The 27,244-nt window shown below is 40.2% G+C and overlaps 1 pseudogene; it reads right to left on the minus strand.

Moving 5' to 3' along the window:
• Positions 1–15,463: 15,463 nt before the first annotated feature.
• On the minus strand, positions 15,464–18,076 carry LOC140460095 (probable G-protein coupled receptor 139; annotated as a pseudogene).
• Between the last annotated feature and the right edge of the window lie 9,168 nt (positions 18,077–27,244).

A 27,244-nucleotide genomic window follows, 5' to 3' on the forward strand; every position in this document is an offset into this window, starting at 1 on the left:
CCTATGCTTTTCTCATTTCTTCACAGGTGCTTCTGAACCTTCTGTGTTCACCAGAAATTTCTCTTTTGTCTGAATGAAACAGCGTATCAGCTTTACACTTTCATATTCTCTCAAGTATAATGTATGCATGCCAATCAAAAGGACGCACTTGCATAATGTTTAACAATACACAATTAAATGATTAATTATGGATACTTCACACGTCCCACGTTAATGTGTTCAAAGAGCTAAAGCACGCCAAATCCAATGCATAATAGAGTCCTTTTCTTTGTCCATTTCCGTTAGTTTAACATTATCTAAAATGTACCATTGTTTTGTCGAAGTTTCTTTAGCCCCATAATGAACAAGTGTTTATTTTTTTTTTGTCAGTCGTATTCCTGTCTTGGATTAGCTGTTTATTTTTGGTTATTAGCAGTTTTTCGTTTTGCTGCTGGAAATATTTCACTTTACTTCACCCTTCTTTTGGCGCATTATATTTACCAAACGGGCAGAAGTAATAATGAGAAAAGTAAGCAGTCCACTTGCTCTGCCGTATCGTAAACTGCCCTGCTGGCATTAACAGTTTCGGATGCTTTCTTCCTTTTCTGTTTGAAAAGTAGAAATTGATTCAAATGTTGAAATAATTAGTAAAGATTTTAGCTGCACATCTTTGGTGACCCATAACTCCTGTCAATCACATCATTCTCTTGAAAATTTCCTCCCAGTTTGTTACACATTTTCCTGAAAAACCAAGGGTTCACCACAAATATCAGCTTCAAGTTTGATTTGTAATAGTGATTAACCCAGGTGCTCGGTCCATTTGTACAAAGCCCCGATGGGTACGTTGAGGGTACAGATTGATATTAGAGGCGATTTGTATAGTTTGTCTGATCACGTTACCAGAGGTTTCAACGACAAACACTGAATCATCGTATTGAGAATCTAACATATGAGTTGAATTTACTCATTTCCAGTGAAAATCTATCATCAGCAAAGAATGTCATTTGTATACAAAGACTAATGTTTCAGTTGCAAACGACACACTTTTCCCCACAACCTCCTTAATTCAGTTTGCTCTTTTGTAAATCACGTGGGTACACTGAGGATACAGCAGTTCACTGAAGAAAGAAATCAGCATGGTGAAAATGGTGCACGTGACACATTTTGTTGAGAAGATTCGGTGAATGCAGAGATTCTACAAGTTTCTCAAAGAAAAAATAACTCGAGAAAGAATAGGAAACCTCAAACTGAAGAGAGCACGTATGTGTAGAACTGCAGCAGTTGGCTGAGGTTCTGAATTAATATTTTCCCTTTATGTTTTCAGTGGAGAAAGACATGAAGATTTGCGAATGTGGGAACAATAGTGATAATTTATTGGTGACAGTTCTTACCACAGTAGAAGAGGTCTTGGATGTATTAGAATGTATGATTCTGGATAAATCTCCACGTCCAGAACTGTGATATCCACGAACTCTGCAAGTGGCAAGAGTATTAATTGCGGGGGCCCTGGCTGACACTTTTGCATCATTGTTATCCACAGATCAAGTCCCAGAAGACTGGAGATTAGCAATTATTTTCCTTCACGAATGTCTGCAAAGAAACGCCTGGGAGCTGGAAACCAGCACACGCATAACCTGTATTCGGAATTTACTTGTGAAGCTTCTGATAGACTAGAGACTAGAGACACACGCATCTGGAAAGCGAGAGCTTGATTAAAAATAGGTACCCTGGCTTATTCCATGTGAGATCATGCCACACACATTGGTTGATTTCATTTGATCAATTGAAGAGAAAGTTTGAAGAGGACAGAGTGGTAGATACAGTCTACATGGATTTCCAGTGATAGGGTTCCTCATCAGAAGCTGTTTTGGAAGGTTGGATTGCGTAGAATCGAGGCAGAACTGTCAAATTGGATGCACAATTGTCTTCATGTTCGGAATCAGAGTGCAATAAAACAAGGAGGCTTGCCTTACTGCTAATCTATGACGAGTGAAGTGCCTCAGTGGTTGACGCTGAGTCTATTGCTGTTCGCGATTTTTATCAAGGATCGTGAAATTTCAAATGCTGTTTAACATAGATAAGCGTTTGGTCTTGCACGATGCAAAGTTAAAGCAAGGTAGAAATTGACCAAGGTAGGCGAACTGTAAGGGATTAAGGAATGCACTGGAAAATTGGGATCTTGGTTTTCAGGTACATGTTTCTTTGAAGAGTAATCAGAGGTGCATAAGGCAGTGAAGATACACTGGCCTTCATCAGTCTGACTATTGAGTATAGATTTGTCAAGTTATCTTCCACTTGTACACGACGTTAGTGAGGACAGTATTGGAATATTGTGTTGAGATGTTTTTTTTTTCATTTTGCTTAAGGAAGGATGTTATTAAACTGGAAAGAGTGCAAAAGAATTTTACGAGACTGATGTCAAAACTTAATGGTCTGTGTTACAGGGAGCATTTCGACAAGCTAACTGAATTCCTTACTTCTGTTTCTCACTGAACTTGAGACAATCCTGATCATCAAGACGAGCTCATACAGACAAAATGTTTCAGTCCACTTTTATGCCAGTTGTATCTGACGATCCTACTGTGCCAGATTTTTTTTTCTTTTTTTTTCTGATGATTGTATACGGAAATACAAAAGTTGTGTTAGGTTCACAAACATAACCCGAAATGCACAAAGCAACATGTAAGTGATAGGCATCTCCAAAATCTCCTGTCAATTCAGGTAGTGAGGCACGGGTTTAATAGCCGGTCCATCAGATGTGCAAGACTCCAGAAATTCATGGATGTTTAAAATTACTTTTCTACAGAGTATCAGAGAAGTTACCCTGTAAAAACCGTGGAAAAACTTGTATGCAGGTGCAGCGCTAAAAAGAAAGGCAAATTGCATTTTGGCAATTAATGCAAAATTCTAGTCTGGATAATTCTGTAAAGTCGCTGCAAATTAACAAGACATTAGTGAGACACTGTCCGGAATATTGCATGCAGTTTTATTTCTCTCAGTAGAGGGGTGTAGTTTTCATGGACGCAGCTCAGTGAGGGTTCTAAAGACTAATTTCATAGATCATTAGTTTGTCTGATAGAGAGGGATCGTGCAGTTCAACCCATACTCTCTGGAGTTTGGAAGCATTAGTTCTGTATTGAGTCAGGGATATGAGATGCTGAAGGAAATGAATAAATTAGATGCAGAATGGATGTTTACTGATGTTAAGCGACATTGAAGAGAGGTCATAATTTCATAATACAGTTCGGTTGACGTCAAGGATAAAGAATAATGCTTCGCAGTTTCAAACAGATCCGTGTTAATTTGTTTCATTCAAAAGATCGTAAATATGTGGATTTTTTTGTCACAGAGTAGAGCGGCTGCTGCAATATTGAGAGAGGTAATGGCGAAGATAGATTTTTTAATCAACAATAGAGTGAATGGGTGAAAACACTGTCAAGAAATTGAAATAATCTTTGAGTGAGAATTTTATTTTCGATAAAAATGGTGGTGCAATGTCAATGTGACTTTAGAGTTTGTGGCCAGCATTGTCAAAATATCCATAGGCATGTCTGACCAATATTATATATTTCTGTTCGTGCAGTTTCCGTTGCTCCACAGAACAACAGAAGGAAACCTACTCCGCAAAACTGGTCGTCACACCACCCACTATAACCCACATCAACTAGATTGTGAGACACAATGTCTGTCTGCTCCAAAGCATTTCAAGTGTGTTCGCTCTCTTGTTAGCCTTTCTGAGGAATCATGTACCCCACCACAAACTTGGCACCTCCTCCTCCACACCCTTTGGCAAGATCTGAGATTTTGGCGGGTTTTAGTTCCATTACTATCAGTCATTGGTTTCACTGAGGGACAGAGGCAGTCAACGGAGTGGAATGTCCCAGAAGCTTTCTTCCTGAGTCTTACAGAGGATCCAGGAGATGTGATGTTCTCAATTCTCCCTGTTTTTCGCTATTTCCCATTGGGTGAATTGTCAGCGTTGTGGACCAAGCCAAACGCCCTCAAAATATTTTAAAAAGGCTGCCCAGACCCTAACTTTTTCTTTTTTAAGGCGGATGTGAGTGGATATTCCAGGACCTACGCAGCTGGTCAAACCAAGCGTCTTCCAGCAGAACAGAACTTAAGTAAACAGTACAGTTAAACACGGGGTGAAGAAATTAGAATTTACCATAACTTAACCATTTGAAAACAAATCGATTCGATGTAGCAACTTAACTAAGGAACTGCTCCAAGTCCCACAATATTACTTAAACACATCCCATTCGCAACAATCGTAAATTGAAATGCAGGTGCTTAAAGGCAGGAAAGATTTCAGACAGAAGACTACCGTGAATATTCATTTAATGCATAAAAGCTGTTTGCACCTTATTAGCTTCTGTGCCAACTAAAACTAAACCACTTTAGAAAAAAAAACTGAACTGGGAGATCGGACTACTCCCCTAACATTTTAAAGTGAACATTTGCAGATATTTCAGCACCTCTGACTTTGCCACTTCTTTTTAAAAATGAGTGAAGGACAAAATAATTTTTTAATGTGAGAGCATCATCAGAACAACTGAAGATCCAAACTCCTCTATCGGGTTCCTGATTAGGTCTCATTGGAACTCATTGGAAAGCAATGAATAATCATTACATACTTAGTTTGGTTCAGGTATTGTTTCACACTTAGACTCATAATGTCTCACAGAATGGAGATAGGCCCTTCAGAGAAACTGTTCCTTGAAGATTAAATTGTCCATCCACACGAACGCCATGTTTGGTAATTTGGGCCGTGTCATTCTAAACTATTCCCATCTACGTAGTTGACTCAATGCCTTTTAAATTTTAGGAATGCACCATCCTCTGCTGGCGGTTCATTCCATATGCATACCATCCTCGAAAAAATAACGTTGCCCACTCCCCTCAGGTATCCTTCTTGCCTGTCTCTCTAATTCTAAACTAACGCTCGAAAGTCCTTGATTCTCACATACTGGAAAAAAAAAGACTGAGAGTATTCATACTCGACGTGCCACTCGTGATCATATGCAATTGTATACGATACACCCCTCAGAAGCCTGCACACAAAAGAGGAAAGTTGTATCTTGTCTATTCTCTCCCTTTAACTCAGAACGTGGAGTCCTAGCAACAGACTTGTAATTTTGATCTGCTCTCTTTCCAGCTTAATAACATTTTCCTACATCAATGGGACGAAAACGCAACACTGTATTCCAAATGCGGCCGCACCAATACCCTGTACAACTGAAACATAAGTTCCCAATTTCAATACCGGATGCTCTGATGATGTTGGCCAGTGTGCCAAAATCCTTCTTCATTGCCCTGTCTCCCTTTGACTCCAGTTTTAGAGAATTGTGTACCTGAAACACCAAGTTGCTTTGTTCCAGTACATCCCTTAAATCCCGACTATTATCTATTGATCTCCTACCTTGGTTTGACGTTCCAACATGCAACGCCTCACACTTCTGTACATTAAACACGACTGGCCATTTTCCGTCCCATGCCCTGAAGAGATCAACGTTGCGGCAGTTACTGCTAATCTGCTTCAACGCCCAGTGAATCACCCATTTCAGTGCTATTTGCAAACTTGCTGATTATGCATTTTACATTCTTTAACAAATCATTGATGCAGAACACAAAAGCCGGAGGTAAATCACTGTCCACATGGATCCAATCTGACAAACGTTTTTCCACTACAACCGCCTTTTTCCTGCTAACAAGGCTATTGTATGCCCATAATTGCAGATCCCCGGGTTCCATATGATCTCAGCTTAGATAACAGCCTACAATGCTGAATCTTATCGAAGGCATTTTAGAAATCATACCACCTGCCCACATTAACCTCCTTGGTCACTTCATCCAATGTTACAATCTGTGTCAAACATATTAATCCGGGAGCATACAGAAATGAATCTGTGGCTATTGCTGAGGACTATATGTTTATTTTCAGTGACGGGATATCTGGGGTAATAGTGAAAACAGGAAAGGTTGCGAGCCAGGAATTGGGGTGGGGCTGGAGGTGGGTGTGGGGTGATGAAGAGCTTATGACCGAAACGTCGATTATCTTTCTCAGTCGATGGTGCCTGATTGCTGTGCTTTTCCAGAATGACATTATAGACTCTGATTTCCAGGATCTGCCGTCCTCACTTTCTCCAAAAACCTACCTCAGGCAGCTCCCTTAAACCTTCATTCCATCATCTTAACATTGTGGCCCCTCGTGATAGCTACTTCCACTGTGATAAAAAATCTGTGGCTATGCTCTCTATTAATGCCTCTCACAACCTTGTGCACATCTCAATCAAGTCACCTTCCATCCTTCTTCGATCCAATGCAAACAGCTCTCGCCGCCTCAACTTTCCTTTCATAAGACAGGCTCTCCAATCCAGGCAGCATCGTGGTAATCTCTTCTGCACCCTCTCTAAATCTTCGACATCCTTTTTAGAATGAGTTGACCACAACTGAACACAATACTCCAAGTCTAGTCTAACCATGGCTTTACAGAGCTGCAGGATAACCCTCGTCTTAAACTCAATCCCCGTGCTAATGAAAGTCAACAAATCATACAGCTTCTTAGCAACCATAGTAACAGTGGTGGAAGCCTTGGGGGATCTATGGCCGTGGTTGCCAAGATCCCTCTGCTCCTCTATAGTCTTTAAGCCTGTAATCAGTATTCAAGTTCAACATTCTCATGGGAATAACGCCATCTGATATTATAACCATTGCTGACAGTGCATTCCATGCACCAAAAACCCGACGTGTAAACATCCTGCATAAGACATCGCACCTAAACATTCCGCCAAATATCCCAAACTTATGCCCCACGTAATCGATTTTTCCACCAAGGGAAAAAAAGATTTTGGCTATGCACTCTACATTTGCATCTCAAGTTGTTGTGCTCCTCGATCAAGTTACCTCGCAACTTTATTCGCTCCAATGAGAAAAGTACGTTCTCCTCCAACAATTCTTCATAAGACATCCAGGCAGCATCCTGGTCAATCTCTTCCGCACCTATTTTAAAGCCCCCACATCTCTTCTATAATGAGGTAATCAGAACTCAAAACAATAATCCAAGTGTTATCTCAGCAGAGGCTTTTAGAACAACAGCATAAGCTTGTGACTCGAAAACGCAAGTCAGGACTAATGAAAGCCAACATACCATACGCCTTCTGAACAGCTCTATCAAACTGGGTGTAGCAACTTTGAGGGATCTCTCAACATGAACCCCATTATCCCTCTATTTCTGACTATAGCAAGAATCCTGCCTTTAACCTTGTTTTCTGCATTCCAATTCAGCTTTCAAAAGTGAGCCACTTCACATTTCTCCAAGTTGAACTCTATCTTATCAGTGTTGTTCTGCATCCTGTCAATATACACTTGAAACCTTGAAGGGCCTCCAAACTACTCATCACTCCACCAACCTTTGTGTCATTGGCAAATTTATAAACTCACCCTTCCACTTGCGCATCCAAATCATTTATAAAAACTTGGAAGAGAAGAGGTCCCAGAAATAATCCCTGCAGAGCACCACTCGTCACTCACCTCCAGATATATGACTTTCCATCACCCTCTGTCTTCTTTGGGCCAACAAATTCTGGATTCTGACAAATCATGTCCCTTCAAAAAATGCACCCCATTTGATCTGCATTTCGATATCCTACTGCTGCTCCCAACTATCAACCTCACTACATATTTTCGATCAGTCTTTGTAACGTCTGCGAAATTATTCATCTGCACCTTACATTTTATGGTCAAATTACTGATGCTCATACCAAAAGCCAGGGCCCCATCACTCAGTATCTGAACGCCTCCAACAAAAGAAAACAGAATTCCAGCCACAGAAAATTTCCAAAACCATCAACTTTATTTGTTGACTTCAGGATTTTTTAAAGTTTAACTTAAATCTTGGCATTGGATCTCATGTCTTCTTGCCCAGTCTTCCAAAATGAACATTATCAAAAACATTGCTGAAGTCTATGTGGCTGTCAGCAGATCCATCCGAGATGTTACACGCAGTTTCCATTTATCGGAGGTGAATGGGGTTATAGAGCAGAGTTACAGGGAGGTCGTCATGCCTCAGGTAGAAGAAGAAGGGTGATGGGTTACCGTCACCGGATGGAAAGGGATCCGGCAGGCAGTGCAGGGACCCCTGCGACCGTTCCCCTCAATAAATATATCGTTTTGGATATTGTTGAGGGGCATAGTTTATTAGGGTAAACAATGGGGCATAGCTCTCTGGCACAATAGTTGGTCCTGTTGCTCAGAAGTGAATGGGAAAGAGGAGCAGAGCATTGGTCTCTAGGGACTCCATATTCAGGCGACAGAGAGAAAGTTGTGTGGGAACTAAAGAGACTCATGAATGTTGCGTTACCTCTCAAGGGGCCTGGATTCATGATCTATCTGATCGTGTTTGCAGGATCCTCGAGGTCGTGGGGAAATAACACAAGTCGTGGTCCAGATTGGTACCAGCGTCACAGGTAGGAAGAGAGATTGGGATTTCAGGTTGAAACTCAGGGAGATAGGGTTGAAGATAAAAGTTAGAAGAAACAGTGTTTTCACCTCTCGTTTGTTGCCCGTGCCACGTCTTCATAGGCAAGGAATAGGGAGAGAGAGGAGTTGAACACATGGCTACAGGGATGGTTCATGAAGGAGGGTTTTGGATTCCTGGATAATTGGTGTTCTTTCTGTGGTAGGTGGGAGCTGCACAAACAGGATAATCTTCACCTGAACGAGTGGGTCTCAATATTTTGATGGAGGTGGAGATTTGCTAAACATCTTTGGGTAGGCTTAAACTAATTTAGCAGGGTGATGAAAACCGAAATTATACTTCCAGTTTCCATGAGGTTGTTCGTTGTTGAGAGGTAATAAATATGATCTCAAGGTCTCATGATGTTTTTGGCAAGCAAGACGTTCGTTGAAAAAATGTTTATTTGGATGACTGGAACATCGAGAAAAAGTTGGGTGAACTTGCAGCGTGGGTTGGTACCTGCGATTTCGATATTGTGGCAGCTTCAGAAACATGAATAGAGCAGGGACAATAATGGTTGTTGCAGGTGCTGGGATTTAGATGTTTCAGTAAGAACAAAGAACAGAGAAGATGTCAAAAGGGCGCGGGCGGGGGGAGGTGTGATATTGTTGCACAACGACAAAATTATGGTGGAACAAGAGACGTTTGAGGACTCGTTTGAGCAGATGTATGGGGGGTTGAAACTACCCTGGTAATTATACAACAACAAGCTCTATTTAGGTTGTGGGTAAAGTGTTGGGAAATGTATAAGAGTTAGCATTTATGATCCAGAGTGGAATAAGTTGATAAGTGATAGTCAACACCGTTTTGTGAAGGGTAGGTCATGCCTGACAAACCATTTTGTGTTCGTTGAGAAGGTGACCAAACAGGTGAATGAAGGTAAAGCAGTTAATGTCATATATGTGAATTTCAGTGAGGCATTTGATAAGCTTCCCCGCGGTAGTCTATTCCACAAAAAACATGATGTCATGTGATTGAGAGTGTTACAGCGGTTTGGTTCGATGAAAGAATACAGAGAGCGGTGATTGATATGAAATGTTCCTCCTGGAGTTCTGTTTCCAGTGCTGTACCGCAAGGATCTGGTTTGAGGACACGGCTGTTTGTCATTTTTCAAAATGACCTGGATGAGGGCTTGGAAGGATGTGTTAGTAAATGTGCGGGCGACAGGAATATCAGTAATGTTATGGACAGTGCCGAATCATATTGTTGATTCCAGAGTGACACAGATAAGCTGCAGAGCTGGGCTGAGAGGTAGTAAATAGAGTTTAATCCGGAAATGCGTGAGGTGATTCACTTTGGAAGGTCAACAGCTTTAAAGTGTATTGGCTAATGGTGAGTTTTTTGGCTGTGTAGATGAACAGACAGACATTGGTGTCCTTGTATATACATACCTGAAAGTTTCCACCCAGGTTGACAGGGCTGTTATGAAGGTTACAGTGAGCTCCTAGTTAGTCGTAGAGGAATTTAATTTTCGGAGCCATGTGGTCATGCTGCAGTTTTACAAATCTCTGATGAGCCAGCACTTGGAGTATTGCATACAATTATGGTCACAGCATTTTAGGGAAGATATGGAAGCTTTGGCAAATGGCTCAGAGGAGACATAATAGGAAAGTGCCTGGGATGGAAGGAACGTCTTCCAAGGAAAGGCTGAGATGCTTGTGGCTGTTTTCGTTGGAGTGAAGATGGCTGAGAGGTGAATGAACTGAAACATACATATTAATCAGAGGGTTAGAAAAGGTAGACAATTAATTTTTCCCCTCAGGTAATAATGGTGAGCACGAGGTGATGTAGCTTTAAATTGAATGGAGAAAAATATAGGGCAGATGTCTGAGATCTTTCATACAGACCACCCTCTATGCAAAAGATGCCCCCCCCCACCCCCCATGTCTTTGCAGTTCTCTCATCTCACCTTAAAATTTTATCCTCCAGTCTCAAACTATCCCTGGTCAAGCAGAAGATCACCTAGCATTAAACGTTGCGTTAAATCTCATGAGTTTATACAACTATAAGATCGCTGACCAGTTTCTAATCTCCAGTGAAAATAAATACTCAGCCTTTCCAGCTACTCCTGAGAAGTCAAAAGTTCCATAAACCTCAGCATCCTTGTACATAAAAAAAACATGCTGAACTCTCCAAACTTCATTCCAATAAGAGGAACAATTGAGGACTGCAAACTGCAGAAGCTGGGGATCAGAGTCAAAACATGTGGTGCTGGAAAAGCACAGCCGGTCCGATATCATCCGAGGAGCAGGAGACCCTACGTTTCTAGCAGAAGCACTTCATCAGGAAAGCGTGTTGAAGAGCTTATGCTCAAAACGTTAACTATCCCTCTCTGCAGATTCCGCCTGTATGGCTGTGGTTTTCTACCACCAGAATTTTTGACTCTTTCCCATATTGGTCGAAAAGGAACGGACAACAATGCTCCATGGGAGACCTCACTAACATTTTTACAAGATGACATCCCAATTGCTATTCTCAATGGTCTGAACAGTGAAGGCCAGCATACTAAATGCCTTCTTAACTATCCTATAAATGTGTGACATAAAGTTCAAAGAATTATGCACCTAATCTCAGAGGTCCGACTTATCTCTAATACCATGTACGGTCTTGCTTTAATTGAATATTTCCTGCCTTGTTATTTGACCAAATAAATATTTCGTATTCATTCCTGTTGAACGTGGTCCGCCATTATTCCACGCCTTCACCTTTTCAGTAGAAATCACTTTGTCATCATCGAAAACTGTCTTCACTGCCTAATGGTAAGCATTTTTGCAGTCATCCATAACTTTATTGATAGTTGCTCTATTCTGCAGCAGGATGAGGGCGTCGCTGGCTAGGCAGCATATATGGCCCATTCCTCATTGCTGGCAACAGGTCTCTAGTCTGAAAAAAACAAACATTCACCAACCCTCTCTGTCTCTTGCTCGCAAACATATTTCATATTTAATTGCCAAGGTAACTCTGCATCCCATGTGATCAAACTTTACTAATTAGACGGGAATGAGAAGCCTTGTCACAGTCTTTACTGAAGTCCAAGTAAACAACATGAACCAGTTTCACTTACCGATCTTTTTGGATGTTTCCTCAGAAAACTCAATCACTTGTTTGAGACACGATTTCCCATGCCCAAAATTATGCTGATTCATCAATCCTTGACTCAGGCATTGCATACACATCCTACATTTTAGTAGCACCAACAAGAACTTACCCTTCATCAAAGAGGGACTCAACATATCTGCAATTCCTCCGTTTCTTCTGGTATACCTTTATCAACAATGCCACTCTCAAGTCATCGAGCATCTCTCTCCTTAATATGCATGATGCACACGTGTCTGGAAGAGCCCTGTAATTTAATCCCTAATTTCCCTCAATGTTCTGAGACTTGTGAAATCAGGTATCGGAAATACATCGATATTTTAATTATCAAAAACTTTCTGGACTTCCAGGTCTGTGGTGTGAACAATTTCAAACCACCAATATTTAGTTCTCTGCATCCTCTCGACTTTCTTCATTTCACTACAGTAATACAGCAGAGGACAACAACTATTCACTTAAAATGACGTGTCTCGTGGGATTGAACACAAAGGAGACCTCTTCGACCTTTATTGGGTCCTCCTCTCTCTTTTTCCCTTTTGCTCAAAATCACTATTGTCACTTTCCCCTACCACAGCAGGAAATGCACAACCTGCCCCTGCATCGTCCCTTCACCTCCATCTAAGGCCCCAAAGAATCCTTCCACATCTGACAGAAATTTACCTTTAACTCCACATATATCAATTGCTGTATCCCTTGCATTTGATGTGTTCGTCTGTACATTGCGGAGACTGGATGTCAACTTGTGGATCGTTTCAGAGAACCTCGCTGGAACACCTGCACCAACCAACCCCATTGCCCTGTGGTTGAACACTGCAACTCTCCCACACACTCCACCAAGGACATGAAAGTCTCGTCCATCGCCTAAGCTTAACCATCCAAAAACTGCAGGAAGAACGCCTCTTCTGCCTTTGGAAAGTGCAACCATACCAGATTAAAATGACCTTCATAAGTGTCCCCATTTCGTCTTCCCTCAGTTTATCTCAGTCCCAGGACTCCAACTCGATAAAACCTGTATCAAATCCAACTCGATAAATCCAGTATCAAACTTCCGACTCTGACCTCCAGCATCTGCAGTCCTCACATTCTCCGGATAATTTGCTTTGTTTCAGACATTCAGTGATTTATGAGCGATCGTGAGTGTTGTTTATTGCTGTTTCTCCCCAACACCATGCGCCGCATTGTTTTTATTAGGCAATTTTCTATTTGGCGATGTTTGTCTGGAACATTATAGGAGAACTGCAGACATGATTCCTCTCTTCTTCTTGACAAGAACCTCAGTATGTTTATTCATTCATTGTACCCAATGGTTACCAGGCATGTATTTCAATTTAACATGAACATAATTATTCAGAACTGTCGTCGTCACACTTCTGAATGACCCTCCATTTTCAGACGTCCTATTACATTTAAATAGTGTACGTTTATCATATTTGAATGTTTTGGTAGCATACCAATAAAATCTGCCTTTATTCAATTATCTAAGATGTGTTAACATACTTATTTCTCAACTTCACTGTGACTACTTGGATGCCTAAAGTATAATCTCAATAAGGTGATCATTCCTTTCTTATTTCGAATTTCAACTCATATGTTTTCGCTCAACATCAGTTTTCAAAAATGTCGTCTCTAGTTACAACAGTAATGAAAATTTAAGATCCCACTCCTCTCCGCCCTCCCATTCCATCTTTACATTAGCATTTTGCACCAAGGAACATTGAGCTGCCACACCTGTCCTTTCCTCAAATTTCTGTAATGTCTACGACGTCTAAACCCCATCTTTCCCATATTCGCTGCGTTCATCAGCCGAACATGCAAAACATGCAAAAGAGATAGTTTAATTCGTCGTAATCTGATATTTAATTATCAGTTTTTTCGAAGTAACTTATTATTTCCATAGTGAAGGCTTTCTTTATTTATGTTCTATTTACACTGCTGCCTAATCTTGCTGTAACATCTACCCCTCCCCACGAACATTTTACATTCTCACTTAATGGAACTGGCAAAGAGTTTACAAATTAGTAAAATCTGTGAATTACTGATCCAATGTAGTACCTTAGCGCAAATGTCATCTTGAATAAAATGGCCTTTTTCAAACCTCACGTTTTTTTTTGTATAGCAGGAAGACACATCATCTTTACTTCTCAACATCTGAAAGCTTTGAAAGTATTGTTCGCATTCAGAAGACGTACACTGGTGACAAACACAAATGTTACTCCTTTGTCAGCCCTAACCTGTCGGAATAACAAAAACAAAAATCAAGTCTTTAGATCGGGCAATTGTCGTTGTGAATTCACCTGTTGCTGCCATCCTATTAGTAGCAAACCTCCCCTAATTCTCAAAGGAAGTTGTCGTGTAAGCATCATCTACAATGAATTTTTTTCCAACTTAGTTCTAAGAATCGCAACAATTTCTTTCATGAAGCATTATGTTAAAACAGTTGTTTTCATAGGTCGGTCCATAACTTTTTTGAAAAAACGAAAAACACAGACATTTACACGTGCAAGGAAGGCACCTGAAATTACTTAACGGTGAGAGTAAGAAAACGATGGTTCCAAGCGAGGGAGAAGAAGAAAGAAGATCTCAGTAAAACGTGAGGGAACAATGCAACATAGGGTGTGAGGAAAAAATTAGGGAAGAACAAGAGAATTAATGCTGGAAAATGAAAGGATTATTCAAGGAAGGCAGTTCAAAAACTTGCTCGCGAGAGAAATGAATACCATCTAAGTAGTTTAAACTTGAGAAGTTTGGAGAAGCATTTCTTTCTGGACATGCTATTTATTGAATGACCGATGAATACATACATAGGGAAACGCATTACAATTACTGGAAAAAATGGTGCATGTTATCATGTGTTGAACTCAAAACACCAATATCCAGGAAACGTTTAAGTTATACTGGACTTCGTGAAATCAGACCTGAAGTATTTTTAAAGCCATTACCCTTGCTAATTAAGGAAATATACATCAGTGGTGAAATCAAATTAGAGACGATTTAATCATCTAATAACTAGAATATGTGGCAATTCTTTTTAAACATTACTAGGCTGGCATGTGTCAAAGATGATAAGATGTGACTTAATATATAGATATTAATGTAAACCGTTGGTCAGAAATGGCTTGTTTTTCAGGACTGGTAGGAATGTCAATTACTCAGGTCAGTTAAGATCGAATTGAGTAACACATCGAATTGAGGCACAATGGGGAATATGGGTATGTTCCTTCTTCCTATATATATGATTGGAGATGCATGCGAATGTCTGTAAAAAATGCAATGCAGCATAATTGGAAATATGTGGATAACCTCTGATTAAAAAAAAACTGAAGTTTAAACACGTTCGGATACCTGTTGTATTTGAAGCACTATACGCATTTCAGTAATGTTTTTTGGCCGATAATTTTGATGAGTTGTGGAATATTGTTGGGGTAACACTTGTTACAGAGTTCGGCAAAAATTCGATCTGGAAGTAATTACAGGGATTGAAATGACCTCGGACCTGCAGGAATTGATGATTAATGCTGTCTACGTTGAGGGTAACACAGACCATCTTGCAGGGAGAGACACATGGAGAACTTTACAATATAAATGAAACATGTAAGTGACAGAACCGAAGGAGGGAGGAATCGTTTTAATTTCTGGAGAAGATACAGAAAAACTAAATTGCGTAAAGGAAAAAGGAACACACAGATATCCTTTTTATTACTGGAACAGATCATGTTGGAGTGGGATGGAGGTTATTGGGTCAGGGGAAAGCACAGTAATTGGGATAGATACACATTTTGTTGGAAGTGACTGGAAAAATAAGATAAGTTATAGAATAAAACCAACTGTTTCACATTTTGCCTGTTACCTGTTTTTGCATTAAAAATGATGTTAGCTTGATTGTTTCTTAATAAACGCAGTGACTAATGTCAGAGGATATGTCAATGTAAGTTTTAGCTGTTCTCTGAACTGAGATTGTGTTACCACGTAAATGAACGTGTTTGTGCAGCAACTTAAATTACGCAGCATATATGCAAAGTTCTCAAACATATAACCAGATGGGCCATCTAATAGTTCATCAAAATCAAAAAAAAAAAAAAATGTAGATGAACCACAGAAGTATGAAGCTACCGGATATGGTGAAGAGCAAAATGATAGACTTCCTTCTACTCTCAGATCCAGAGTCTCCCTTGCTGTGACATTTGAGTCGTTTACGGATTCGACTGGCCACTAAAATATACCTGACTGTCACACCATTGAGAAACAGAATTAATCCAAATGGAATCAACGGTGTTAAAATCTTCTCAAATGTACGAAATCCAATCCATCGCGAGTCAGTGAAATAGACTGGTCTATTAGAACAGCGCCAAGGTATGTTGTTGATTATCCTCCGTGGCCTAAACCTAAAGTAGATTGGAATATTTTTCAAACACAGAAGAATCCCTGTTGTTAGAAGAATCACTGTTGCAGTTTTCTTGGTACAATATTTAGATTTCACCTTTGGGCAACAAATAGCAATAAATCGATCAAAAGTGAAAGTGACAGTGAACCAGACAGAACAGTCTGTGGCTGCGCAGAGCAGAACATAGCGAACACTACATACAGGAGTGATCTTCAGGAAATTTAATGGAAAATAATAATCATTGATTCTGTTCAGAACAACCTCAGTGATAATGACGAGGAGATCTGCAGTTGTCATGGCCAACAGGTAACGAGTTGTGCAGGTTGATAGCCCACAGCTTTCCTTGGACAGGATTAAAAGTGAAATTGAATTCACTGGAAGAGAGACAAGAACATGGATTTGGTAATGAAGATTTTTTTTTGCTGATTCTGATCAGCCATTAAGAACATTGCACCAGAAATTTATGCATTTGGCATGATCACAGAATTTAAAGAAATGGAGAAATTAACTGTGTGACAATGTAAAATTGATTCATTATTGCTGACAAGAATTCTCCGTTCGTAAGCATTAACTATTTAATATCTACACACGTATGTGTTGGTACTATGGCAGCGGCAAAATACACTGAGCAATGAATCCAGTGTGACTGACATCTGCACACTTCCAACTTAAAATTTTGGGATCTCACCCAACGTCAGGTTGCTCCTGTGTACTATGACGACAGGTTTAGGATTTATGCAAGAACCTATTTATATGATTAACTTACACTTATCACTTTTAGTCGTATAAGCTGAGCTGATAACAGACCACATTTGGTTTTGATTTAACCACTACAAATTGAATCCGAGTCACTAATAAAGATTATAATCTTTAAACAAATATATATTATGATGGAGTGATTTCAGATTTCAGCTCATAAGAAACGGGTTGTGTTCCATTCTTTGGTTACAAAAATGCAGTGGAAATATCCAATATTGAGTCCTTAAAAGGTAAGATTCCTGTAAATAGCGATATGGAGAAGATAATTTCATTGTCAATTTTCTAAAATCAAAGTTTACCACTTTCGAATTGCCAAAGATAAATGCATGGAAAAATGGTATGAAGTCCCAGAATATTTAGCTTATGCAATTACTGGTAAATGGAATAATTGAGATCATTAGCTTCCATAAGGTAAGACATAAAACTGGCGACAATGGCAGGAAATGCAAGTTTCCTTTAAATGAGATTTAATAGATGGTAGCTTTCATAGATCAGACAGTCAGTTATTACTTCATTGAAGGAAAAGTGTTCGTGTTTGCCCTTTGATATCTGACTTCAGCATAAATGAGCTACAATAGTTGTACACCCTCACAGTCATCTGTATGTATTGAATGAAATGACATGCTTAAGATTTACTGATTCCAATAAAAAAGTGATGTAAACCCATTACTACGGTTTATCCAGGAGAGATCAGTGATCACTTCTCTCACTCCTCCAAGACTACAACGGGGCATGCCGGCAATCCCAAATTAAACCTACTCCAGCATCATCTGTGGAGGGAAAATAGAATTAAGTGGACATGAAAGATTAACTGTGCCTACAGATGATGCCAGGCCTGCTGTGATTTCCCAGCAATGTTCATTTTTGTTTTCATAATCACTTTTCTTCGAGTGGATACGGTTCCTTATTAACAATGACAAACATGCCACAATGTGCAACGAGTTTAAGAATGAAGATGTATGTAAGACAGGAATAGTTAATACAACAGAATTTGAATGCACACTCGATTCATTGCTCTTCCGTTAATAGTACACACATTTTCAGTAGAACGTTAAACTATCGAATGACAGAAATACCAAGATACTTTCAGGCGGTAGGAGGCAATTCAGTGCATAATAAATGCAACTGCTCTTCATTTAAAAATGCTTAACGACACTAAGTTAAATCATTCTGCTTCCTTGAACATACAATTGACTAACTTGTAAGATTAAATGTCTGAGAGAAATACACACCTCATGGACAACAACAAATAGCTTTACACAGATTGGAAACTTACCAGGAACTCCAATGATGGCAAGAATCAGATAGTATACTTTCCTCACCATTTGAATAGGGAGATGCATTTTTTTCGCGTGACGTATTGTACCCCTGCCTGTCTGAACAACAGTTTGAATTAGGCTCTGAACTAATACTTTCCGAATGCGTGATCCTTATGTATTCCAACATCTCTCACGGGAATCATACGTTTTGAAATTATTCATAATGTTTTAACGTACCTTGAACAAACAGCTTGTTGATGTCAAGCTAATTTCCAGAGCGAAAGGCATTTTCATTGCTGATGTCATTATATGCCTCCACCCTGTCCACTCGATAAGACCAGGTATATCTCTCCATCAAGAAGTTGACATTGAAGCTTGCTTTACACTTTACTGGAGATGATGTATCATGTACGATGTTTCAGGAACGTCTACTCTACCAACTCACTGACTTCCCACAATTGGCTGCACAACATATTGGGCAGTGTTTATATCGGTTTGAGGCTGCCATTGAGTCATTATTAATGGAGTATTGAACTCGAAATGTTCCCTATGCTTTTCTCATTTCTTCACAGGTGCTTCTGAACCTTCTGTGTTCACCAGAAATTTCTCTTTTGTCTGAATGAAACAGCGTATCAATTTTACACTTTCATATTCTCTCAAGTGTAATGTATGAATGCCAATCAAAAGGACGCACTTGCATAATGTTTATACATACACAATTAAATGATTAATAATGGATACTTCACATGTCCCACGTTAATGTGTTCAAAGAGCTGAAGCGTTTGAATACATCTACACGCCAAATCCAATGCATAATAGAGTGCTTTACTTTGTCCATTGCCGTTAGTTTAAAATTATCTAAAATGTACCATTGTTGTCGAAGTTTCTTTTGCCCCATAATGAACAAGTGTAATTTTTTTTTGTCAGTCGGATTCCTGTATTGAATTAGCTGTTTGTTTTTGGTTATTAGCAGTTTTTCGTTTTGCTGCTGGAAATATTTCACTTTACGTCACCCTTCTTTTGGCGCATTATATTTACCAAACGGGCAGAAGTAATAATGAGAAAAGTAAGTCGTCCACTTGCTCTGCCGTATCGTAAACTGTCCTGCTGGCATTAACAATTTCGGATGCTTTCTCCCTTTTCTGTTTGAAAAGTAGAGATTGATTCAAATGTTGAAATGATCAGTTAAGATTTTAGCTGCACATCTTTGATGGCCCATAACTCCTGTCAATAACATCATTCTCTTGAAAATTTCCTAACAGTTTGTTACACAGTTTCCTGAAAAACCAAGGGTATACCACAAATGTCAGGTTCAAGTTTGATTTGGAATAGTAAGTGACCCAGGAGCTAGGTCAATTTTGTCCAAAGCCCCGATGGATACGTTGCAGGTACAGATTGATATTAGAGGCGATTTGCATAGTTTGTCTGATCACGTTACCAGAGGTTTCAACGACAAACACTGAATCATCGTGTTGAGAATCTAACATAGGAGTTGAATTTACTCATTTCCAGTTAAAATCTATCATCACCAAAGAATGCCATTTGTATACAAAGACTAATGTTTCAGTTGCAAACTACACACTTTTCCCCACAACCTCCTTAATTCAGTTTGCTCTTTTGTAAATCACGTGGGTACACTGAGGATACAGCAGTTCACTGAAGAAAGAATTCAGCATGGTGAAAATGGTGCACGTGACACATTTTGTTGAGAAGATTCGGTGAATGCAGAGATTCTACAAATTTCTCAAAGAAAAAAATAACTAGAGAAAGAATAGGAAACCTCAAACTGAAGTGAGCACGTATGTGTAGAACTGCAGCAGTTGGTTGAGGTTCTGAATTAATATTTTCCCTCTATGTTTTAGTGGAGAAAGACATGAAGATTTGCGAATGTGGGAACAATAGTGATAATTTATTGGTGACAGTTCTTACCACAGTAGAAGAGGTCTTGGATGTATTAGAATGTATGATTCTGGATAAATCTCCACGTCCAGAACTGTGATATCCACGAACGCTGCAAGTGGCAAGCGAATTAAATGCGGGGGCCCTGGCTGACACTTTTGCATCATTGTTATCCACAGATCAAGTCCCAGAAGACTGCAGATTAGCAATTATTTTCCTTCATTCACGAATGTCTGCAAAGAAAAGCCTGGCAGCTGGAAACCAGCACACATAACCTGTAGTCGGAATTTACTTGTGAAGCTTCTGATAGACTAGAGACTAGAGACACATGCATTTGGAAAGCGAGAGCTTGATTAAAAATAGGTACCCCGGCTTATTCCATGTGAGATCATGCCACACACATTGGTTGATGTCATTTGATCAATTGAAGAGAAAGTTTGAAGAGGTCAGAGTGGTAGATACAGTCTACATGGATTTCCGGTGATAGGGTTCCTCATCAGAAGCTGTTTTGGAAGGTTGGATTGCGTAGAATCGAGGCAGAACTGTCAAATTGGATGCACAATTGTCTTCATGTTCGGAATCAGAGTGCAATAAAAGAAGGAGGCTTGCCTTACTGCTAATCTATGACGAGTGAAGTGCCTCAGTGGTTGACGCTGAGTCCATTGCTGTTCGCTATTTTTATCAAGGATCGTGAAATTTCAAATGCTGTTTAACAAAGATAAGCGTTTGCTCTTGCACTATGCAAAGTTCAAGCAAGGTAGATATTGACCAAGGTAGGCGAACTGTAAGGAATTAAGGAATGCACTGGAACAATGGGATCTTGGTTATCAGGTGCATGTTTCTTTGAAGAGGAATGATAGGTGCATAAGGCAGTGAAGATACACTGGCCTTCATCAGTCTGACTATTGAGTATAGAATTGCCAAGTTATCTTCCACTTGGCAATTAGTGAGGACAGTATTGGAATATTGTGTTGAGATGTTTTTTTTTCATTTTGCTTAAGGAAGGATGTTGTTAAACTGGAAAGAGTGCAAAAGAATTTTAGGAGACTGTTGTCAAAACTTAATGGTCTGTGTTACAGGGAGCAGTTCGCCAAGCAAACTGAATTCCTTACTTCTATTTCTCACTGAACTTGAGTCAATCCTGATCATTAAGATGAGCTCATACAGACAAAATGTTTCAGTTCACTTTTCTGCCAGTTGTATCTGACGATCCTACTGTGCCAGATTTTTTTTTCTTTTTTTTTCTGATGATTGTATACGGAAATACAAAAGTTGTGTTAGGTTCACAAACATAACCCTAAATGCACAAAGCAACAGGTAAGTGATATGCATCTCAAAAATCTCCTGTCAATTCAGATAGTGAGGCACGGGTTTAATAGCCGGTCCATCAGATGTGCAAGACTCCAGAAATTCATGGATGTTTAAAATTACTTTTCTACAGAGTATCAGGGAAATTACCTTGTAAAAACCGTGGAAAAACTTGTATGCAGGTGCAGCGCTAAAAAGAAAGGCAAATTGTATTTTGGCAATTAATGCAAAATTCTAGTCTGGAGAATTCTGTAAAGTCGCTGCCAATTAACAAGACATTAGTGAGACACTGTCCGGGATATTGTATGCAGTTTTATTTCTCTCAGTAGAGGTGTGTAGTTTTCATGGACGCAGCTCAGTGAGGGTTCTAAAGACTAATTTCATAGATCATGAGTTTGTCTTATAGAGAGGCATCGTGCAGTTCAACCCATACTCTCTGGAGTTTGGAAGCATGAGTTCTGCATTGAGTCAGGGATATAAGATGCTGAAGGAAATGAATAAATTAGATGCAGAATTGATGTTTACTGATGTTAAGCGACATTGAAGAGAGGTCATAATTTCATAATACAGTTCGGTTGACGTCAAGGATAAAGAATAATGCTTCAGAGTTTCAAACAGATCAGTGTTAATTTGTTTCATTCAAAAGATCGGAAATATGTGGATTTTTTTGTCACAGAGTAGAGCGGCTGCTGCAATATTGAGACAGGTAATTGCGAAGATAGATTTTTTAATCAACAATAGAGTGAATGGGTGAAAACACTGAAAGAAATTGAAATAATCTTTGAGTGAGAATTTTATTTTCGATTAAAATGTTGGTGCAAAGTCAATGTGCCTTGAGAGTTTGTGGCCAGCATTGTCAAAATATCCATAGGCATGTCTGACCAATATTATATATTTCTGTTCGTACAGTTTCCGTTGCTCCTCAGAACAACAGAAGGAAACCTACTCCACAAACCTGGTCGTCACACCGCCCACTATAACCCACATCTACTCGATTGTGAGACACAATGTATGTCTGCTCCAAAGCATTTCAAGTGTGTTCGCTCACTTGTTAGCCTTTCTGAGGAATCAGTTACCCCACCACAAACATGGCACCTCCTCCTCCACACCCTTTGGCAAGATCTGAGATTTTGGCGGATTTTAGTTCCATTACTATCAGTCATTCCGAGCATTGGTTTCACTGAGGTATAGAGGCTGTGAACGGAGTGGAATGTCGCAGAAGCTTTCTTCCTGAATCTTACAGAGAATCCAGGAGATGTGATGTTCTCAATGCTTCCTGTTTTTCGCTATTTCCCATTGGGTGAATTGTCAGCGTTGTGGACCAAGCCAAACTCCCTCAAAATATTTTAAGAAGGCTGCCCAGACCCTAACTTTTTCTTTTTTAAGGCGGATGTGAGTGGATATTCCAGGAGCTACACAGCTGGTCAAACCACGCGTCTTCCAGCGAACAGAACTTAAGTAAACAGTACAATTAAACACGGGGTAAAGACAATAGAATTTAGCATAACTTAACCATTTGAAAACAAACCGATTCGATGTAGCAACCTAACTCAGGAACTGCTCCAAGTCCCACAATATTACGTAAACAAATCCCATTCGCAACAATCGTAAATTGAAATGCAGGTGCTTAAATGCAGGAAAGATTTCAGACAGAGGACTGCCAGGGATATTCATCTAATGCAGAAAACCTGTTTGCACCTTATTACCTTCTGTGCCGACTAAAACTAAACCACTTTTTTAAAAAAACTGAACTGGGAGATCGGACACCCTAACACTTTAAAGTAAACATTTGCAGATATTTCAGCACCTCTGACTTGGCCACTTCTTTTTAAAAATGAGTGAAGGATAAAATAACATTTTTAATGTGACAGCATCATCAGAACAACTGAAGATCCAAACTCATCTATCGGGTTCCTGATTAGGTCTCAATGGAACTCATTGGAACGCAATTAATATTCATTACATTCTTATTTGGTTCAGTTATTGTTTCACACTTAGACTCATAATATCCCACAGGATGGAGATTGGCCCTTCAGAGAAAGTGTTCCTTGAAGACTAAATTGTCCATCCCCCCGAACGCAATGTTTGGGAAGTTGGGCGGTATCATTCTAAACTATTCCCATCTACGTAGTTGACTCAATGCCTTTTAAATTTTGTTAATGCACCATCCTTTGTTGGTGGCTCATTCCATATGCATACCATCCTCGAAAAAATAACGTTGCCCACTCCCCTCAGGTACCCTTCTTGCCTGCCCCTCTAATTCTAAACTAACGCTCGAAAGTCCTTGATTCTCACATACTGGAAAAAAAAGATTGAAAGTATCCATCCTCGCCGTGCCAATCGTGATCATATGCAATTGTATACTATACACTCCTCAGAAGCCTGCACACAAAAGAGGAAAGTTGTATCTTGTCTATTCTCTCACTTTAACTCAGAACGTGGAGTCCTAGCAACAGACTTGTAATTTTGATCTGCTCTCTTTCCAGCTTAATAACATTTTCCTTCAACAATGGGACGAAAACGCAACACTATATTCCAAATGCAGCCGCACTAATAGCCTGTACAACTGAAACATAAGTTCCCAATTTCAATACCGGCTGCTCTGGGCGATGTTGGCCAGTGTGCCAAAATCCTTCTTCATTGCCCTGTCTACCTTTGACTCCAGTTTTAGAGAATTGTATACCTGAAACACCAAGTTGCTTTGTTCCAGTACATCCCTTAAATCCCGACTATTCACTATTGATCTCCTACTTTGGTTTGACGTTGCAACATGCTACGCCTCACACTTCTGGACATTAAACACGACTTGCCATTTTCCGTCCCATGCCCTGAAGAGATCAACGTTGCGGCAGTTACTGTTAACCTGCTTCAATGCCCAGTGAATCGCCCATGTCAGTGCTATTAGCAAACTTGCTGATTATGCATTTTACATTCTTTAACAAATCATTGATGCAGAACACAAAAGCCGGAGGTAAATCACTGTCCACATGGATCCAATCTGACAAACGTTTTTTCCACTACTATCGCCTTTTTCCTGCCAACAAGGCAATTGTATGCCGAATACTTGCAGATCCCCGGGTTCCATGTGATCTCAGCTGAGTTAACAGCCTACAAATCGGAATCTTATCAAAGGCCTTTTAGAAACCATAGAGCCTATGTATACCACCTGCCCTCATTACCCTCCTTGGTCACTTCATCCAATGTTACAATCTGTGTCAAACATATTAATCCGGGAGCGGACAGAAATGAATTTGCGGCCATTGCTGAGGACTATATGATTACTTTCAGTGGCGGGATATCTGGGGTAATAGTGAAAACAGGAAAGGTTGCGAGCCAAAAATTGGGGTGGGGCTGGAGCTGGGTGTGTGGGTGATGAAGAGCTAATGAATGTAACGTCGATTATCATTCTCAGTAAATGGTGCCTGATTGCTGTGCTTTTCCAGAATGACATTATAGACTCTGATTTCCAGGATCTGCCGTCCTCACTTTCACCAAGAACCTACCTCAGGCAGCTCCCTTAAACATTCCTTCAATCACCTTAACATTGTGGACCCTCGTGATAGCTACTTCCACTGTGATAAAAAATCTGTGGCTATCCTCTCTATCCATGCCTCTCACAACCTTGTGCACATCTCAATCAAGTCACCTTGCATCCTTCTTCGATCCAATGCGAACAGCTCTCTCCGCTTCAAATTTCCTTTCATAAGTCATGCTCTCCAATCCAGGCAGCATCGTAGTGATCTCTTCTGCACCCTCTCTAAATCTTCGACATCCTTTTTAGAATGAGATGACCACAACTGAACACAATACTCTAAGTCTAGTCTAATCATGGCTTTACAGAGCTGCAGGATAACCTGTGGCTCTTAAACTCAATCCCCGTGCTAATGACAGTCAACAAATCACACAGCTTCTTTGCAACCATCGTAACAGTGGTGGAAGTTTTGGGGGATCTCTGGCCGTGGTTGCCAAGATCCCTCTACTCCTCTATAGTCTTTCAGCCTGTAATCAGTATTCAAGTTCAACATTCTCATGGGAATAACGCCATCTGATATTATAACGATCGCTGACACTGCATTCCATGCACCAAAAACCCTACGTGTAAACAACCTGCATAAGACATCGTACCTAAACATTCCTCCAAATATCTTTAACTTATGCCCCACGTAATCGATTTTTCCACCAAGGGAAAAAAAAATTTGGCTATGCACTCTACATTTGCATATCAAGTTGTTGTACTCCTCTATCAAGTTACCTCGCAACTTTATTCGCTCCAATGAGAAAAGTACGTTCTCCTCCAACAATTTTTCATAAGACATCCAGGCAGCATCCTGGTCAATCTCTTCAGCACCTTTTTTAATGCCCCCCACATCTCTTCTTTAATGAGGTAATCAGAACTCAAAACAATAATCCAAGTGTTATCTCAGCAGAGGCTTTTAGAACAACAGCATAAGCTTGTGACTCGAAAACGCAAGTCAGGACTAATGAAAGCCAACAAACCATACGCCTTCTGAACAGCTCTATCAACCTGCGTATGGCAACTTTGAGGGATCGATCAACATGAACCCCATTATCCCTCTATTTCGGACTTTAGCAAGAAACCTGCCTTTAACCTTGTTTTCTGCATTCAAATTCAGCTTTCAAAAGTGAGTCACTTCACATTTCTCAAAGTTGAACTCGATCTTATCAGTGTTGTTCTGCATCCTGTCAATATCCCCTTGAAATCTACAAGGGCATCCAAACTATCCATCACTCCACTAACCTTTGTGTCATCGGCAAACTTACTAACTCACCCTTCCACTTGAGCATCCAAATCATTTATAAAAACTAGAAAGAGCAGAGGTCCCAGAAATAATCCCTGCAGAGCACCAGTCGTCACTCACCTCCAGATATATTACTTTCCACCACCCTCTGTCTTCTTTGGGCCAACAAATTCTGGATTCTGACAAATCATGTCCCTTCAAAAAATGCACACCATTTGATCTGCATTTCGATACCTAACTGCTGCTCCCAACTATCCACCTCACTATATATTTTTCGACCAGTCTTTTAACATCTGCGAAATTCTTCATCTGCATCTTACATTTATGGTCAAATTACTGATGCTCATATCAAAAGCAAGGGCCCCATCACTCAGTATCTGAACGCTTCCCACCAAAAGAAAACAGAATTCCAGCCACAGAAAATATCCAAAGCCATCAATTTTGTTTGCTGACTTCAGGATTTTTTAAAGTGTAACTTAAATCTTGGCATTGGATCTCATGTCTTCTTGCCCAGTCTTCCAAAATGAACATTATCAAAAACATTTGCTGAAATCTATGTGGCTGTCAGCAGATCCATCAGAGATGTTACACAGTTTCCATTTATCGGAGGTGAATGGGGTTATAGAGCAGAGTTACAGGGAGGTCGTCATGCCTCAGGTACAAGAAGAAGGGTGATAGGTTACCGTCACTGAATGGAAAGGGATCCGGCAGGCAGTGCAGGGACCCCTGCGACCGTTCCTCTCAATAAATATATCGTTTTGCATATTGTTGAGGGGCATGGTTTATTAGGGTAAACAATGGGGCATAGCTCTCTGGCACAAACGTTGGTCCTGTTGCTCTGAATTGAATGGGAAAGAGGAGCAGAGCATTGGTCTCTGGGGACTCCATATTCAGGGGACAGAGAGAAAGTTGCGTGGGAACTATAGAGACTCATGAATGTTGTGTTGCCTCTCAAGGGGCCTGGATCCATGATCTATCTGATCGTGTTTGCGGGATCCTCGAGGTGGAGGGGAAACAACTCAAGTCGTGGTCCAGACTGGTACCAGCGTCACAGGTAGGAAGAGAGATTGGGATTTCAGGTTGAAATTCAAGGAGCTAGGGTTGAAGATAAAAGTTAGAAGAAACAGTGTTTTCACCTCTCGTTTGTTTCTTGATGCCACGTCTTCCGAAGCAAGGAATAGGGAGAGAGAGGAGTTGAACACTTGGCTACAGGGATGGTGCATGAAGGAGGGTTTTGGATTCCTGATTAATTGGTGTTCTTTCTGTGGAAGGTGGGAGCTGCACA

Source organism: Chiloscyllium punctatum, chromosome 36 (genome assembly GCF_047496795.1).
Source record: "Chiloscyllium punctatum isolate Juve2018m chromosome 36, sChiPun1.3, whole genome shotgun sequence".
NCBI lineage: Eukaryota > Metazoa > Chordata > Chondrichthyes > Orectolobiformes > Hemiscylliidae > Chiloscyllium > Chiloscyllium punctatum.